The following is a 13,280-nucleotide window of genomic DNA, read 5'->3' on the forward strand; positions in this document are numbered from 1 at the left end:
AGAAATCTTAATACATTCCCAAAAATAGAAATAAAACTCTCTGAACTCTTTTCAATAAAACTAGAAATACATAATAAAATTGAAAAACATAAAATTCTTCTCCCTAGAAACACAAAATGTTAACTCTTGGATGAAACTGGAAATAGACATCAAACTGCAACATGCCTCAGAATTTTAGCAGGACATAATCAGAATCTGGGATGCAACTAAAGTAGTTATCAGAGGAAAGTGAATAGCATTAAATTATATCAATAACAATTAGAAAAATAATATAAAATAAATACTAAATTTTTAAAAAGTTATTTAAAAGCCAACAATAAATTAAAACAAAAGAAAACAGAAAGAACTTGAGGGAATTGTCACCTAAATTAAAATGTGCCTTCGGTTATTGGTACTAAATCTGTGAAGAAACAGAATTCCTACCCTCATAGAGCTTTCAGACAACTTGGATGAAAAAGGTCAGTTTAGGAAGACAGGTTGTTTTCTTTTCCTCCCAAAGTTACAGTGTTCAGGTAACAATTACTAACACAATATGGTTGCAATTTGACCATACATACAAATCTTTAATATTGAAGTATTTGAGATTTATCAATAGAGATAGTGCTTATCAATAGCCACAAAATAAATCCCCCATTCCAACAGTTTCCTCATATTAATAATTTGCAATATATTTACAGTATATTTCAGGAGAGTGTTTTTCTTTCCAGAATCTATTAAAATACTTTTTCCCATGCATCCATATTTGTAAGAACAATTTGATGGATATGATGGTTTCTGTTTGATCAATATTAATTTAAAGCTGCTGGATATCCTTGGAGAGCTAATCAAGAAGGTAAAAATTTTTCCACATTAATGTTTTCAAGTGACAGTAGATTTAAGAGGTAATGAACATTATTTACTTAAAAAGAAAATGTTTTCCCTTATGCAATTACTGTTAGAGGAATCATTAGCTACAACAAAAGCTCTATGAGTCAGTTCAGCATATGTCTCATTCTATAATTTATACTTCTTCTTAACAGTCTGTGATCCCTTGGGTCAAGATTACTTTAGAAATACAAAGAGAACCCCTAAAACTAAATAATTTCTATTATATAATGCACATGTAAATTATCTGCTAAATTACTTGTATTTAATTAGTAATTTTGCATAATGACATACATTCTCTTTGGGTCTCTTCAGACTCTGACAGATAACACTTTACAAATGTTACTTAAGTTCCAATTACAGCACAAACCTTTTAGAAATGTACTATTAATCTAAATACGCAAATGTGAGCAATTCTGGTATTCCTTAGGCAAACTATGATTCAACATTCCTGCGAAAGTGTACCTTGGCTCATTCTGAATGCAGTGTTTTTGTTTCTTGTTTCTTACATGAGAGACTAAAAATGTCAATTTTTTAAAGTTCGTAAGTGGATAACGTGTACAATTTTTAGAATCAGCTCATTTCACTTGTAGTTTAGAAATTAAAATTTAAAAACTATCTCCTGATGTAAAAGTTCTTTTGGTAGTTAACATTAAAATAACCATGTAAAACATGGCTGCTGCTAATCACATCACAGCAGTGTTCCTCTTGAGTTGTTCTAATCTTGTCATAGTTACTTTGCGTCTTAAGCTATGACATGGAACTCACTTAGGAGAGCAATACATTTAACTCAAATAAAAGGGATCAAAATATAAAATATGGGGCTTCCCTGGTGGCGCAGTGGTTGAGAATCCGCCTGCCAACGCAGAGGACACGGGTTCCTGCCCCAGTCCGGGAAGATCCCACATGCTGCGGAGCGGCTAGGCCTGTGAGCCGTGGCCGCTGAGCCTGCACATCCAGAGCCTGTGCTCCGCAACGGTGAGAGGCCCATGTACAGCAAAAAAAATTTAAAAATAAATATATATATATATAATATGTGTTTACTTAATAGATATTAATTGAGTGCCTACAATGTGTCAGTCTAAATCTTGGGGATGGAGCAATGAGGAAGGCAGACAAGGTTTCCCCTCTTTAAGAAAGTGCAAATTCAGATTATGTGTGTGTATAAGGCAGCATGTTATGTGTGTGAAGCTGTTATGTATGTGTGTGGAGGGGGGAGGAAAATAAATAATGGATGACTAGGGGGACAAAATAAAAATATATGATCAGAGTTTATAAAGTGATGTAGAAAAAATAAACAGGGTTATTTGATAGAGAGTGACTGGGATAAGGTGTCTACTTTAAATAGGGCCTAGAATCCCCTTCCATTGTACACATAAATACAAAATAGATTTTACACAGCTCTCATGTACATCAAAGGTAAATACTGGGTAAATTTTGGGGAGACTGAACTTTGCTTTGTTTGGAAGTTAACCAGGAGTTGTTTAACATTTTGAAAAATCATCTCATCCTTAGTAATACAATTTGTGATATATGAGTCATCAATACGGTCCCTGCACTGGTACACTTGTATCAGTCTGTGATTGCACTGGTACAATAATGGTGATTTTAGATCTTATTTTAAAATGATAAATATAAAGAAAAATTGTCTACATGATTCAGTTGAATTTTTTTTTTTTTTTTTTGTCAGTACACGGGCCTCCCAATGCCGTGGCCTCTCCCGTTGCAGAGCACAGGCTCCGGATGCACAGGCTCAGCGGCCATGGCTCACGGGCCCAGCCGCTCCGCAGCATGTGGGATCTTCCCGGACCGGGGCACGACCCCGTGTCCCCTGCATTGGCAGACGGACTCTCAACCACTGCGCCACCAGGGAAGCCCTCAGTTGAATTTTTGTTGGGTTTTATCACTTCATTCCAAAATGAAGCTCTTGGGTACATTTAATCTACTGACATTTTTTTTCTAATTAAACAACAAAAATATCAAGAATAAATGCAAATTTTAAAAAGAAACACATTAACCACACAATTCTGAAATTTAAAGACATTTTTGGAAAGTATTGTGCTGTCATTAGGATATTTAAACAATTTTAAATCCAGAATGATCAAAGTTTCTTTTTTCCTTATATAAAGTACAAATAATACAAAATATGATGAACTATGCAATATTAGAGAAAAATTTATCTTACCAGCTATATGTGAAGTTATTTGTATTGTGATGATAGTTCAAATCTAATAATTTACATCTTTTCATTGAACAAAAATACTGTTTTCATATAAATCAATGAGAAAGCAAAAATAAGTGAAGTATATAATAAACTGAAGTTACCATATGCACAATTCCAAAGGAATGAAAAAATAATAGAGGAGATGTCATTTAGAATACCAGACTGTAATACACAGTTTGTTAACATTTGAAACCTTTAAAATCAGTTCACAGGAAAAAATATTCCCTTTTCAAATGACACCGCTTGTACAACAGATGGAATACTAACTTGGGTTAGTGGGTAACACAGGTTTACAGCCAACTTAAAAAAGAAACACCAGGTGTTTTAGCAATTTATTGCATTATTCATCAACAGCACTTAGTTGCCAAGAACTTTGAAAAAGATTTACAAATTCAATGAAGTTACTGAGCTATTAATGAATAAGGTATAATAATGTATAATAGTCAGTATAAAATGTATAGTAATTTCTGGAATGATAGATTATTTGGTAACCTTTTACTTCCACATTGAGCTACAGTGACCCTTCAAAGAAACTTTCAAAAAATATTTTTCACCATTTTATTGTAGATTTTTTTTATTCAGTGAAAAATTAAAAATTGACATTAAAATACAGCAAATGGTATGATAATTTTTTCAGCTATATATGCAAAGTTAAAAGAAGTCTGTCTTAGGCTACATGGAAATGAGGTATATCTCACTAAAGTGTAAGGAGTGATCAAGGAATTACTAAAAACTGTACATAGTATAAAAGTAGCCTTACTCATGAGAATTTTTAAGGTTTCCCATACTGGTTGAAATTTGATGCGGATGTATATAAACAAAATGATTTGGAAACATATTGCTATTATTTGGTTGCTGTCAAAAATTAATTATGATTCTAAGTCAGCATGAACTTGCAATATTGAATTTATCTGAAGTGAATGTGAAATGTGCTAACCAAGAATTTGGAGGAAGAATTAATTGATTTAGAAGATGACTTTATGGCATAGAATGATATAATGAGTTGAGCTATAAAAACTTTTGGGTCCAGTTAAGACTTTCATGCTTATTTCTTTAGAAAGAATTACATATACATATAAGTTACATATACAGGGGGCTTTCCTGGTGGCGCAGTGGTTGAGAGTCCGCCTGCCGATGCAGGGGACACGGATTCGTGCCCCCGGTCCGGGAAGATCCCACATGCCACGGAGCGGCTGAGCCCGTGAGCCATGGCCGCTGAGCCTGCGCATCCGGAGCCTGTGCTCTGCAACGGGAGAGGCCACAACAGTGAGAGGCCCGCGTACCGCAAAAAACAAACAAAAAAACAAACAAACAAAAAAATTACATATACATTTGCAGCTACATATTTATTTGAAAATAATTTTATGTTGATAGTGTACTTACTGTAACAAAAGCAACTGCAAATATGTAACAGGAGATTTCAGAAGATTGGCAACAGAATTATTTTTTAAGAAAATTTAAGAATGTTAAATTAACAGCAACTCATGAAAAGTTGTGATTATATTGAAATTCATTAATAGAATTTGTTTTAAAATATTTAATACAATTTTCCTACTACATATTTTTTGTTTTTATCCAAGAATGATAAATCCATGTTATGTAAATTACATATTGAAATTATTTATTATTTTTCACTTTCCTTGCTTTCCAAATATAATCCGATACTGACACAGATGCATGCCTCAAACTTTCCTACAGCTTTTTGTTTTATTATTTTTTATTTATTTTATTTTATTGTTTTGCTCACTTCTCCCTCCCTTCTCTTCTCCCTCCCTCCCTCCTTCCCTCCCTTCCTTCCTTCCTTCCTTCCTTCCTTCTTCCTTCCTTCTTCCCTTTTCCTTTCTACCTTCCTTTCTGTACCTCTTATATGGACAACTCTACTAGCCTTAAATTATTATATGTATATGTAAGCATTGAACCACTGCATTTTTTCTTGCTCAAATTTTACATTTTGAAATGCATTTTAAAATAAATAAATCACCTTTCTTGCTATTATCCTTGCATTATAATTTGATTTATAAAATATATTTTAAAATTAAGTGTTCATAAGTTAATTATCTGTGAATTTAGTTTCAGAATATTAAGTGGAAGTTATAAAATTTTATTATAAACATGTTTAAGCTTAACAAAGTTAAGAATTATTGATTTATATAATCTCTACATGTGTTAAAATACAGGTCCGTTTTTCATAAGTCTCCAATATAACAGGGGATGAAAAATAATAAAATTTTAGTTCCTTTCATGTAGAATTTTTGGCCAATATAGCAACTTGACTGGGTGTGGCATCTGAACTCCTTTTATATTGTTCTGCTGCCCTTTTCAACATGGCTTCCAATGCATTGTTATTCTAGTTCTTGTCATCCCATCTCCTTACTAACTAGGAAGGAGGAGGGAAAGGAAAGAGGACAAAAGGGGAATATGCTTATCTCTTTTTAAAGCACCAGCAAATTTCTTTATATGGGCACACATGTTCTAAATTAAAATTATTTTTATTAATAAAAAAAGAGGAATATAATTCTTACTGGACAATGTAGTTATCGGGAAACACTTAGCTGACACTGTAGCACCCAAATAAGTTAATGAGCAACTTGCAGGTAGGTTTGTGTCTTGTTCTTTCAAAAGTATTACCTAGCACAATACTTACGCATACGTAAGAAGTAAACACTTGTGTAAAAAATGAGTGGTGTGAAAAAATAAATTATACAAAGAAAAGGTCACTCAGAACTTAATGAGAGTTCAACAAGATAAAGACTTGATGATAAAAACTTTATTTTCTTAATATGGAGTAATTCCATTCTTTTTATTTATCAACATTGGTTGGTTTTAAATACCACAAATGTGCTCAATTAGAGGACCATCTGTGGGGTTATTAAACTTCCATGTTTCTAACAATAGTATTCAAATGAAGACATCTGTATTTTTATGAACCATCATTTTCTTTTCCTTTGACTTTTTAGTTATCATCTGCTTTTTTAACCAGTAAGTGAACTGGTTAAAAATAAATTACAGAAGAAATTTTCTAGTGTTTTTTTACTTATCCCTGCCTTTTCCAAAAGTCTCCATTTGAAGTGGTTAAAAGAAAGAAAAAGAAATCTCGTATTTAAATAAAAAGTGCAGAGTATTTGCCAAAGCAATATAAAGTAAATGTTGATTGTGCAACTGTGTTTTTCCAGAATATCCAAGTTTGGCTGTTAAAAAAATTATAGTCACTATTGACATTAACAAAAAGAATTTGGTACACTTCATCTTAACCCACATAATTGGATTAACTCTTACCTCTGACAAATTCAATGCCCTGATGCAGGAATCTCTCAGTATATGTTTATAAATTTGATCTTTTTAAGACTGTCACATGGAACCTGAGTATTCAAGTATTAAATCTTTTATCACAATTAAGAGGGAACTGTTGCCTTGTTTATTGCTCTGGCTACAGCAATATTGCCTCCTATTCTGCTTAACAAGTGGTAAGCCTGGATTCTGTTCCCTATTCTTAAAACAAGATGACACAGCTTGACTATCCATCCTGCTATCACTGAGTCTTATCTTTCCAGATATTCACCCCATGAGTCTTGGTTTCTCAAATGGCTGCCCTACAGAAATGGACAAATTTTTATTTATCTCATTCAAGCAGTTCTTTATGTGGGTGTCAGAAGAGTGATTGAGGCACTGTGGTTGCCAATATTTTACAGATAATTCAGTGAAAAGTTTATATATATATTTTTTCTTTTCATGTTTATCATATCCTTTTCCTAGATTTCTTACACAAGATCTTTTGGGAGAATGAAGGGCAGGCAAAAACTTGATAATACAAAATACACATTTTAAAAATTATATTTCTCACCTAGTGCTATTTTTCTTAAGCAATACTTATTTGCCTTGATGCTCATCTTTCTTAGAAAAAGCACTCTCAAGGGAGACTTCTAGATCTCTTGTATAAGCATACCCTTGATAATCAATTCCAGTGGCTCACCAAACATACCAAGATACATCTGAATCATAGCTGAATCCCTCTTAGTTTATCCAGCTGAGACACTGGCCTTATGAATAATCAGCATGTCATCAGTATATGCTCATGCCTAACTGAAAGTCTAATTTAACAACCAAGAAAAGATTAAATACCCTAGATACAGTAGCATGATTATTATGGAGAAGTATATTCTTAATTTTTTGTGTGTTTGTGCTAAGAATTCACCCTAGATTAGACCTTTTTGATGAGAGCAATATGGTTTCTTAATTCAAAAAGACCTCTTATACATACTGGATTCTCAGCAATCTCGTTATGGTTTTGTGTTTGAATTTAGGAGGATTGTATTTGCTATCATGGATATTGGAATCTAGATTTTCTGTCTGGGTTTACTATATGAAAGCTTTGTTAAGTTTTAAGGGTGTCTATTTTTTCTTTATAATGTGATACTAATTGTGCCTAGATCTGAGAGTTGATGTGAGAATTAAACAAGGGAAGGTAAAGAAAAAAATACTTTGCATAGATAAGTATTCAGGAAATTGTAGTTACAGTTATTGTTATTAATTTGAGGAGATGTCAGTATTAGTTTGTTGATTAATATATATTATTTTCATTAGAAAAATCTTCTCCAGAACACTGTATTATTATTATTTTGGCCTTTAAAATAAAACAGCTAGGGCTTCCCTGGTGGCGCATGGCCCGTGAGCCATGGCCTCTGAGCCTATGCGTCCGGAGCCTGTGCTCCGCAATGGGAGAGGCCACAAGAAGTGAGAGGCCCACGTACCGCAAATAATAATAATAATAATAAAATAAAATAAAATAAAACAGCCAGTTATTTTACCAGCAAAATGGATTTTTTCGGGAGGAAATTGCAATTCAGAACAAGCAAGCTATAGCAAGAGCCAATGACAAGTCTAACAAGCAAAGAAGAGGAATGCTACTTTATAAAGAAAAATGAGGAAATCGGGAGGGGTTGTGTTGAAACAAAGTTCATTTATTAAAAGTAAGAGTTCAGGATGGTGTAGCACTTCCCGCTGGCTGGACTTGATGCTGGGCAAGGAGAATTCTTCCTGTTAGGTTCTATAATTAACGTCTTCCTGTTGGGGTCTGTCACTGATGTGAAATGGTATTGCCTGAGGGACTCCCCTTCTGACCTCCTGACTCCATTTTATTTTTTTTAAATAAATTTAATTTATTTTATTTATTTTTGGCTGCGTTGGGTCTTCGTTGCTGCACACGGGCTTTCTGTAGTTGTGGTGAGCAGGGGCTACTCTTTATCACGGTGCGCGGGCTTCTCATTGCAGTGGCTTCTCTTGCTGCAGAGCACGGGCTTTAGGCACGCGGACTTAAGTAGTTGTGGCTTGCGGGCTTCAGTAGTTGTGCCTCGTGGGCTCTAGAGCACAGGTTCAGTAGTTGTGGTGCACAGGCATAGTTGCTCCACGGCATGTGGTATCTTCCCGGACTAGGGCTTGAACCCATGTGCCCTGCATTGGCAGGCGGATTCTTAACCACTGCACCACCAGGGAAGCCCATGACTCCATTTTAAATGAGCTTTCCTTTATTATGTTTCACACATACATATAATAAAATATAGTGAACATAAAATTCTGAGGAAAATATTTTTTCATATAATTACCTAAGTGAAATCGTAAATATTTCGGAAGTTAATTTATAATCACACCTATTAGAATTACACTAAAAATGGTAATTATGCAACAGAATGAAATTGATGTGTTGTTTATTGTGGTGATCATTTGCCCTATATAAATGAATCAAATCATCTCATTGTACACCTTACACTTACATATGCTATATGTCAATAATCTCAATAATGCTGGGAAAAAAGATATGAGGGAACAAATTCTATGTACTGTTCATCTCTATAATAAATTCCAGAAATGTTTTTAAAAACGTTTACAATTTTTAAAAATGAAAACGATGGCGGCAGAGATTTGAGTGATGTGTTTATAAGAGTGCCTGGGGCCACCAGAAAAAAGAAGGATCCTCCTCTGGATCCTCTAGGAGAAGCACAACCCTACTGATAGCTTGATTTTGGACTTCTGGCCTCTAACAATGAAAATAAATTTCTATGTTTTAAGAAAAAAAGAGGGCTTCCCTGGTGGCGCAGTGGTTGAGAGTCCGCCTGCCGATGCAGGGGACACGGGTTCGTGCCCCGGTCCGGGAAGATCCCACATGCCGCGGAGCGGGGGCCCGTGAGCCATGGCCGCTGAGCCTGCGCGTCCAGAGCCTGTGCTCCACAACGGGAGAGGCCACAGCAGTGAGAGGCCTGCGTACCGAAAAGAAAGAAAAAAAGGATTACAGTAACCTATCTAAATGGTTAGCATTCTACATTTCTGAGACTCACTTGTTTCCAGAATGCAAGCATATGACTGACAATTTTACTGATTAGATAGCTTCCTTATTAAACTTGGATGAGGAAATGAGCAAAACCGGGTGGCAGCTATACACTTGTTTTAGCGAGCATACAGGGGTTATTCTAGGGCAGCTGTGTGGCATTCATGGGGCAGCTGGTCCTGAGAGTCATATATGCAGAGGGACGGGTGACACAGGCATTATTGTCTGAGCTGGAGAAATCCTGCCCTGTGGCTAGTTGTTTCCTAGATTCCATGCATCTGGCTGCTTTGTTCCAAGCTGTGAAGTACCCAGGACTGACTCTATCAAGCACTCCTGAAAATGCTCTGAGATGTCTAAAATTCTCTAAGAAATCCTTTCCTACTTAAATAAGTCGTAATGCAATATGTAAGAATATTTGCAGATACATAGATTTATACCTCCATTTCTTGATTTACCTAATTAAGCAGCGACCATTGACACCCTGCTCTGAAAGATGGAATGCTTAGCACACTTATACAATCTTCCAACTGATTTCCTCTTTCCTCTTACAAATATTTCAGAAAGGTGTGGTTATTTTTTGGTTCGCCTTATAATTTTAAATTACATGATACAGGGTATAGAGTTATTAAGTTTCTGTCCATGTAACCTTTTTATACATAAATATCCCAACCTCTAACACCGTATCATTATTTTTTTTACTTATCAGGATTTATAACCTTTACCATAAACATGCACTGGATAATTATACATTAAATTCACAGGCGTAATTATTTTTCATAGCCAAGCTAGGAGATACCACAGGAACAAAACATATATATATGTGTGTGTATATATATATATAAATATATATATACACATATACATACATATATATATTTAATGTGATAGCACATTTATATTAACTTAAGTGCTGTACTTCATATGCCACTAACTTGATGTAGAGATTTCTCTCCTAAAAATCTTCAATAAATTAGGAACAAAGGAAATGAGGCCCACAATTGTTGAAATATGAGTTACATAAAGGCAGTTTTATACTGACAACTACCTTTTGATATTCCTTTATTCATTCATTCACCTTCTCATTTATTTTACTAAACTAATGTTCCTTTTCTGTGTGCGGTGGTGAAATGAGTTGAAAGGGATTGAGGGAGTGATATTTCTTTGAGTGAGGGATATTCTGTATAAAAGTTTAGAATATCCATGGGCCTATATAAAAGTTTTTTTTAAAGTGATTTTAATGTGAGTGATACTCTGAAGGTTGTGACTGATTATCTGAAGATACTGGGAAACATTCCTCCAATGGGATCCTTATAAACATTTTATAACATTGATGTTATATTGACTTGTTAGACATCTTGTCTAATTTATAGCCAGTCCACCCTATTTTAGGCCTTGAATAGCTATTAACATTTAGAATTTACAGATGAACAGATAATAGATAAAATAATCTAATCTGATTATCCTTTACCCTTGTACAATGATCACCTTATATAGAAATGCTTTTCTTCTTCAGCATAATTATCTGTTGAAAGAGTCATTTTCTTAATCACTGTCCTATAAGAGTTTCAGGTAATTATTGGGGGAAACCTGTTTTCTTTTATCAAAGTTGTTTCTCAGTGAGCAATGATCACCAGCCAATTAGAGACTTTTTTCATTTAGGTGAATGGGTGTCGGTTAAGCAACACAAGCCAATGTTTAGGTTCATAATTCCCCATCAGAAACTATAAAAAATTCAAAGTACACTTCAATAACTCAATTATACAAAGTGTACAATATAATTAAGTTACTGTATGCTCTACCACAGAAAGATTTTTTTTAATTGAAGTATAGTTGATTTATGATATTGTGTTAGTTTCAGGTGTACATCAAAGAGATTCAGTTATTTTTCCAGATTATATTCCATTATAAGTTATTACAAGATATTGAATATAGTTTCCTGTGCTATACAATAAATTCTTGTTGCTTAGCTGTATATAGTAGTTTGTATCTGTTAATTGCATACTCCTAATCTGTCCCTCCCTCCCTCCTTCCCTCTCCCCTTTAGTAAAAATAAGTTTGTTTTCTGTCTGTGAGTCTGTTTCTATTTTGTATATAGAGTCGTGTTATTTCTTATATTCCACATATAAGTGATATCATATAGTATTTGTCTTTGACTTATCTCACTAATCATTATATTCTCTAGGTCCACCCATGTTGCTGCAAATGACAATATTTCATTCTTTTTTATGGCTGAGTAATATTTCATTTCACATCGTTTTAAGCCAATCATCTGTTGATGGCCACTTTGTTGTTTCCATGTCTTGGCTATTATAAATAGTGCTGCAATGAACATTGGGGTACATATATCTTTTCAAATTAGGGATTTTATTTTTTTCTGGGTATATAACCAGGAATGGGATTGATGGATCATATGGTAACTCTATTTTTAGTTTTTTAAGGAACTTCTACACTCTTCTCCATAGAGACTGCACCAATTTACGTTCCCACCAACAGTGTAGGAGGGTTCCTTTTCTACACACTCTCTTCAGCATTTATTATTTGTAGACTTTTTATGATGGCCATTCTAACCAGTGTGAGGTGATACCTCGTAGTTTTGATTTGCATTTCTCTCATAATTAGCAATGTTGAACATCTTTTCATATGCTGCTTAGCGATCTATATATGTTTTTTGGAAAAATATCTATTTAGGTCTTCTGCCCATTTATTGATTGGTTTGGTTTTTTTTTTTGATATTGAGCTGAATGAGCTGTTTGTATATTTTGGAGATTAACCCCTTGTCAGCTGCATCATTTGCAAATAATTTCTCCTGTTCTATAGGCTGTCAAAAAAGTACAGATTTTTTGCATTCTATGTGTAGCTTGGTCTTCTTAATCTCTAACCTTGCCAGTTCAGCTGTTGGTACTGATTATCTCAACTATATTATAACAAGGACTATATGAGGAAACTTTGTAAATTGTAATATTTGCATCAACTTGATAATGTTTAGAAACTTATTTTTTCCTCATGTTCAATGGCTAAAGAAGAAGTGATCTCAATATGATCAAGTTGATGCCAAACATCTAAACATGGAACCTGTTTTTGACAAAATAAATAAAGCTCTCAAAAATAGTATACACTTTCCTGTGAAGTTTATCTGATAATATATCTGATATTTTAAAAAAATGTATGTGATATTTATGTTGTTCTGTTTGGTTCATGTGGTAGTTCATGTATAAGGTGGGAGAATATGATTGATAATGTAATTGAGAACTTTGGGTATTAAATGAGTGGGGCTTCCTGAATGGAGTCAGCAGTCAGGAGCTCCATCTCTTTATATTACCATATTTTGTCTAGGGCACTCTTTTTATTTTATAGTAAAATAAGAAGCCAAGCATGAACAATAGAGACATTAAATATGTTGGATATAAATAAAGGCAAGATAAATTTTAGAAGACAATAAATATGGACATGGGTAATGTTGAAATAGAGTTCACCATAAAATGTATGTCATAATATGTTATTCAAACTTATCAGTTTCTTATAGAGTCAGTAATTCATATGCAAACAATTTTTACTTTCACACAGATAATTAAAATGGATTCTGTTTGTTGTGTGAATTTCCTTTCTCCTTGATTCCAAATTAGTTCCCTTAGAGGGCTGGTTCATTTTTCTGAGACAAAACAGGATTCACCATCTTCCTTTTTCCTCTTTGGAATAGGCTGAAATTTTAAAATTCCCTTTTAGTTCAGCCACTAGTAATTTCACCTATGAAAGCTTTAAAATATTAGGAAAATTGGAAAGGCTCATTAAGGATAAAGAAGTTTGTATTTAAATAAACTAGAATATTGATTCTGGAAAAATTATCTAAACATATATAATCTTTAACTAAGGTGA

Source organism: Globicephala melas, chromosome 5 (assembly GCF_963455315.2).
Source record: "Globicephala melas chromosome 5, mGloMel1.2, whole genome shotgun sequence".
NCBI classification, from domain to species: Eukaryota; Metazoa; Chordata; class Mammalia; order Artiodactyla; family Delphinidae; genus Globicephala; species Globicephala melas.